We start from the raw sequence: 6,561 nt of genomic DNA, 5'->3' as shown, positions 1-6,561 counted from the left end.
AGAAATTGGGCTTTTAATGTGAAATCTCATTTTTAATTGTTGAAGTTTAATTCAGTTAAAAGACCCAAGAAAATTCATCGGTGGGCCAGCTGAAGAAGACCACAGGCTATCTGAGTGTTCTTGTGGTTAGGGATTTACTGCTTTGCAGTGTTTGTGAAGAGATGGGATACCCTATGGGAGGCCATCAAACTGGAAATCTGTGCTCACTCACAGATTCCTCCTCTCCATCCCCTCGAGCCCAGCAGTTACCTCCAGGCTCCAGTCTATTGCTGAGACATGCTTATCACCTGCCTCCACTTTTAGCTCCTCCCACATTCTCCAGTGGATACTCATATATAGCAGAGGGGGAAGGGAAACCTGCAGGAAGAAGTATAGCATGGCAATGACAGGTCTGAGAATGGAATTGCTACACCATGGTTATTAGATTCCTTTAGGAGAGAGACAGACCTGGATGTGAATCTTGGCACCCCTGGCTGCTGGACATTTCTTCACTTCTCTGGGCCTCAATTACTTTATCTGTAAAACGATCATGGTATCTGCCTTGTAGGGTGGTGATAAGAATTAAATAATATATTAAATTATGTAAGTTATAAATTACTTAAAGTTATTACTATAACTAAAATTACTATGTTATTAATATTAAGTTATAAATTATATATACAAAGATTAAAGATTAAAACATGTATAATCTCCTTATTTGGTGTTCAAGGAAGCTCTGGAGAGCTACTTAGCTTCTCAAGAGTCACGACTTAGGGCTAGCCTTGGATTTTTCCTGGGGTTTGGTAGGGTGCTAATGATTCAGGGGTTTTGATGGGGTTTGGGGGGCAAAATTGGGGCATAAACTGCAACTCACAGTTTAGGCCAGATTCATACCTAGTGATGGCTTTGAGTATAATCAGTATTTTTAGTTTTATTATTATTTTTTAAATGTTTACTTATTTTTGAGAGAGTGAGTGAGTGGGGAAGGGGATGGGAGGGAAGGAGACACAGAATCTGAAGCAGGTTCCAGGCTCTGAGCTGTCAGCACAGAACCTGATGCAGGGCTTGAACTCATCAGCCATGAGATCATGATCTGAGCCAAAGTTGGATGCTTAAATGACTGAGCCACCTAGGTACCCCATTATATTTATTTTCTTAAAATTTATTTATTTATTTTGAGAAAGAGAGAGAGAGAGGGCACAAGCAGGGAAGGGACAGAGAGAGAGGGAGAGAAAGAATCCCAAGCAAGCTCTGTGCTGTCAGCACAGAGCCCAGTGTGGGGCTTGATCTCACAACCACGAGATCACAACCTGAGCTGATATCAAAGGTCAGAGGCTCAACTGACTGGGCCACATCGTATATAAAGCCTGCCACATCATTGCTGTTAGGGTTACTGGCTCTTGAAGTTCAGCCTGAGAGAGAAATCTCAGGGAGTTTATGATAATGAGGATTTACTTGATTGGCTTCTACCATGGATATAAAATAAACAACATGGGTGAAAGTGTCTCCCAGTCTGAATGGTGGGTAATCGCTTTTCACACTGTGGAACTTGGAGTCAGACAGAAAGCTCTAAAGCTTTCTAACTGTGCGTCTCATGAAGATCGCTCAACCTGTCTGGGCATTAGTTTCCCCAGCAGTAAACTGGAGATGATACTACCCATTCTATAGGCTATGGCAAGCATTGCACAGAATAATGGATGGAAAGTGTTTTCTCTGTGGTTGCCCCTCTTGGAAAGACTCTGGATTCTTTGTATACTTACCTACGTATTTGAAAGGCAGGACTGCTTCCATTAAGGTACACAAATGTAGAAGAGTGTTACTTTAATAAACTGAAGAAAAAAGATGTCCATTTTTATCCCAAGCCCCACCTCTAAACCCTCCCCTGAAGGGGGAAATAGCATCTCTAGAGCTAGAGACGAAGAACAATGAAAAATGTGCATGGCAAACAATATCTAAATCCAATCAGTTGCAGAGAAAATGACTAGTCTGACAGCCTTCTGGGGCTTCTTTGGGAGTGAGGGGTGCCTCCCTGAAGGATAAAGCCCCCAACACCCCTCAGTTCACTGAGTACCCCACCCCTGAGTTCCCATGGCTGCTTGTGAACTGGGAAGTGAAAATGAAGATGGGGGCTGTGAGAGCCTCCTGGGGCTCCTACTGGTGACTTCCTCCTATAAATCAGCCACAGACAGCTGCATCCACCAGTGCCATGGGATAGAAAAATAGACCCTGTTGCTAGACAGTAACATAGGCTCCACAAACATTGTGGGATCAGAGGGCAGGGGGCTTAGCCCAAGCATAGCCAAACAGCCCCTCAACCCCACAGATCCATTTGTTTATTTTCACAGCAGCTTTGCCTGTCTGTGCCACAGGAAGGAGGAAGAAGACCCCCCCTGCTCCACTCTGCTCTGCACATGTAGACCACTTACTGCTCACCCCTGCAAAGACCTGCTAGCTAATTTATTTGTTTGAGTTGCCCACAGACTGTCTGCTAGGTCTAAGTTTCAAAGCTAATGGGGAAGTGCTCAGTCTATGGAATATTCAGCTGTTGGATTTCATTTGGTCTGCCAAATACCGGATTGAGCAAGAAAGGGAAGCCTTGTCCTGATACATTCGGCACCCCTGCTCTTCCCACCATGCACCCTACATTCCCCCACCCCTGATACTTTCATCGGGGTTTTCACTTTCCAGCTGGCCTCTGACCCACCCAGAGAAACCGGCTGTGGCAGTTGCGAGATTAAGCTTCCATCCTTTGACTTGAATCCATGTCGTGTTTTAATTTTTTTTTAACGTTTATTCATTTTTTGAGAGACAGAGAGAGACAGAGAGTGAGTGGGGGAGGGGCAGAGAGAAAAGGAGACACAGAATCCGAAGCAGGCTCCAGGCTCTGAGCTGTCAGCACAGAGCCCCACATGGGGCTTGAACTCACAGACTGTGAGATCATGACCTGAGCCGAAGTCAGACGCTTAACTGACTAAGCCACCCAGGTGCCCCTTGAATCTATGTCTTCTAAAATAAAAGCACCTTCGCAACATTTTTAATGAAAAATTAAAAGCCTACATGAAAGTAGAAAGGTTTTTACAGTGAACACCTGTAAATCCGTACCTAGGTTCTATTAACATATTATGATACTTGCTTTATCATATATCTATCCATCTATTCGTCTCATTTTTGACACATTTCAAAGTAAATTGCAGACGTCTGTACCATAACCCCTAATTACTTTGTTATGTATATCAGTAACTAGACTTCAATATTTGTTGAGTTTTTATTTTATTTTTCTTTTCTAATATTTGCTTTATGTATAGTTGCTTCTCTCTTGGGGGCATAAAGCATTTTTTTTTTCTCTTAACATAAAACTTGCATACAATGAAACGCACGTATCATTAGTGTATGTTTGTGAGTTGACAAATGCATACATCTGGGTAACCCAAACCCCTATCAAGATATAACACATTGGCATCACCTAGAAAGTTCCCTGCTCAGTCAATACCTACCTCTATTCCCTCAGCAGCAGCTAGTGCTCTATTTCCTCCCATAGATTAGGTTTACCTGTTTTAGCACTTCATAGAAATAGACTCATGCACTTTGCTTCCTTTGTGTAAAGTCTCTTTCATCCAGCATAATGTTTTTGAGATTCTTTTGTTGTCTGTTTCAGGAGTTTGTTCCTTCTTATTGTTGGATAGAATTCCATTGCATGAATATTCCATTCTGTGTTCTTCCAGTCTTCCAGTTTTGGGGCGGGGCTGTTTCCAGTTGTCAGTACATAAAAAAAAGTTGCAATGAATATTCTTGTTCAAGTCGTGTTGTGGACATATGTTTTCATTTCTCCTGGATAAATACCTAGAAATGGAATGACTAGCTTACAGAGTAGGCGTCGACTTAATTTTATAAGAAACTGGCGGATATTTTTTCCGGAGCGATTCTCACATTTCACACTCTACCAACAATGTGTGAGGGTTCTGGTTGCTCCGCGTGTCTGTGAACATTTGGTGTTGTTGTTCCTCTTGATTTTAGCCATTCTGCTGCATATATGGTGATATCTCATTATGCTTTTAATAAAAGTTTAACTTTAATATACATGAATTTTTTTATATATTACAGATTTAACTTCCATACTTGTTTAACTATATAATTAAAGGTTTGACTTATATAGTTTTGAGTTTAACTTAGGTATATCATTGTTCTAAATATTGACATTTGATTGATCAGTATCCCTGGCTGGACTTTTAACTTTAATTTTCATTTTCCAGAAGTAGATTGGAGCATATAGGCACTTTTCTTAAATTATCCTGAGGCTTAGTTAAATATATTTTTTACAAATCATCCTGATTGCTGTTCATTAATACTCGCTGGTACAAGAATATCCATTATAACACTTCTTTGGGTGGGAGGTGTATCTTAGGAAGCAAATAAGGGATGTGCTTTTAGGAATAGGCTTTGATAAACAGACTCCTGAGGATGTAGTCTTTGAATGAACGAAGACAGCAAGCATGTTAGTTTTCAGGGATGTTCGCATTGCATGTTTTGCAGCAACACTTGGAATGTTATTTACTTAGCTCTCAGAGCTTTTCCTGTAATTTATGGTCTGCAATATTCAGAATGGGACTCCAGTCCTCCCTGCAGGCATCTTTGGCTTTCCCAGCAGCCTGTGCTGATTTCTGTCCTGTCTCTCTTGCTGCTGCTGCTCGGGCTGCCCTTAAACAGGCCCCTTTCTCACTCTGTATGAGTTGCCCATGCTTCAAGTCCTGGGCTCTTGGCTTTAAGTCTCTTGTAAATTTCCCTCTCCAGTGTTAACCTTTCTCCAGAAAGGAGACACCTCATCAGAGCTATTTTCTAAAAGTATAAATCTGTTTACGATTTGTTAATAATTTCCCATCCCCTGTAAGAGAAAGCCTGTAACAACAAATAATTTTTTTTTTTTTTTTTTTGGAAAGCCCACTCTGAGCCCAGTTCTCTACAAAGCACTTTATGTGCATTATCTTATTTAATTCCCTAGCAATATCTATGAGGTAGGTCATAGTTTTATGTTCATTCTTAGATGAGGAAACTGAGGCTTGGGGAGATTCAGCAGTTCACCTGTGGTGACGTAGCTGGTGAGTTGTGGATTTGACATTCAAACCCAGGCCGTCTGACACCAGAATCCAAGGTGTGTGTGTGTTTTTTTTTTTAATTTTTAAAAATGTTTTATTTTTGTTTTTGTTTTTGTTTTTTTTGTTTTTTGATTTTTGTTTTTTTTTTTCAACGTTTATTTATTTTTGGGACAGAGAGAGACAGAGCATGAACGGGGGAGGGGCAGAGAGAGAGGGAGACACAGAATTGGAAACAGGCTCCAGGCTCTGAGCCATCAGCCCAGAGCCTGACGCGGGGCTCGAACTCCTGGACTGCGAGATCGTGACCTGGCTGAAGTCGGACGCTTAACCGACTGCGCCACCCAGGTGCCCCAAAAATGTTTTATTTTTGAAAGAGAGAGAGAGAGAAAGAGAGATTGAGAGAAAGCACGAGCGAGGGATGGGCAGAGAGAGAGGGAAACACAGAATCTGAAGCAGGCTCCAGGCTCTGAGCTGTCAGCACAGAGCCCGACGCGGGGCTCGAACCCATGAACCGTGAGATCACGACCTGAGCTGAAGTCGGCTGCTTAGCCAACTGAGCCACCCAGGCGCCCCCAGAATCCAAGCTTTTGGTGAAGTTCTAGATTATCCCTTAGTAATAGCACTTATCCTACTTCCTGAGCTTCATTTCTGACACTTTCTATCTCCCCTCTTGCCTCATGGTATGCTTCAGCCACACTGACAGGTTTAGCGTTACTTGAAGCCAGCCAGGCTCCGTCATACCTTTCTGACTTGGCCAATGCTATCGCACCCACCTATAACACTTGCTCACCTTGTCACCTTTTCCATCAGTTGAACTCATCCGACAAGCGTGAGTCCCAGCATCGCTGCCCCTGTGGAGTCTTCTAAAGTAAGTGCTGGTGCTCGCTCCACCTTCTGCCTGTATACAGCATGTGTATTTTTGTGTTGTTTTGGTGTTTCAGCCTCTGAGTAACTTGAGACAGGGACAGGACCATGTTTTACTTACCTGGTACTCCTAGAAGTTCACCTAGGATCTCCTAGGTGGGGTTCCCTGGGAAATAAATGCTGAGAACACTGGGAGGGAGAGGGGAGTAGAGCTGGACAGAAGATAGTTGAGCTAAGTACAATTAATTCAGAAGCCTCAGCTGGTCCAAGAGGAACTCTGCACATGTGACTCTTCTTTGGATTTGTTCTTTATTGAGACAACAGGTTAGGCCTTCATCCCCCAGTGCCTACCAGTCATAAGCTGTGAGCTGCCCCAGGAAGGAGCATAACTTTAGATGGCGCTTAGAGCACTTCTGGGAGAGAATTTAGCTATGAGCCCACAGCACCCAAAATACTTTGAGCAGCTCAGGAGACGAATCCCTTAGGAGTTGACCATCACATACATGCACTACACATGCAGAAAGCAACACATGCAGAAAGAACAAGCTCATGAAGGGAATCTCTCTTAAACAACTAGATTAGCTATACTGTGGAGCTTCTGCTGCATGTGGAAGTCTTTACAAAAAAA

The sequence above is a fragment of the Lynx rufus genome, unplaced genomic scaffold, assembly GCF_022079265.1.
Source record: "Lynx rufus isolate CCGP_SWC_20201006 ecotype Redwood Valley unplaced genomic scaffold, mLynRuf1.p SCAF_17, whole genome shotgun sequence".
NCBI classification, from domain to species: domain Eukaryota; kingdom Metazoa; phylum Chordata; class Mammalia; order Carnivora; family Felidae; genus Lynx; species Lynx rufus.
Note: the sequence above shows the minus strand (reverse complement) of the source record.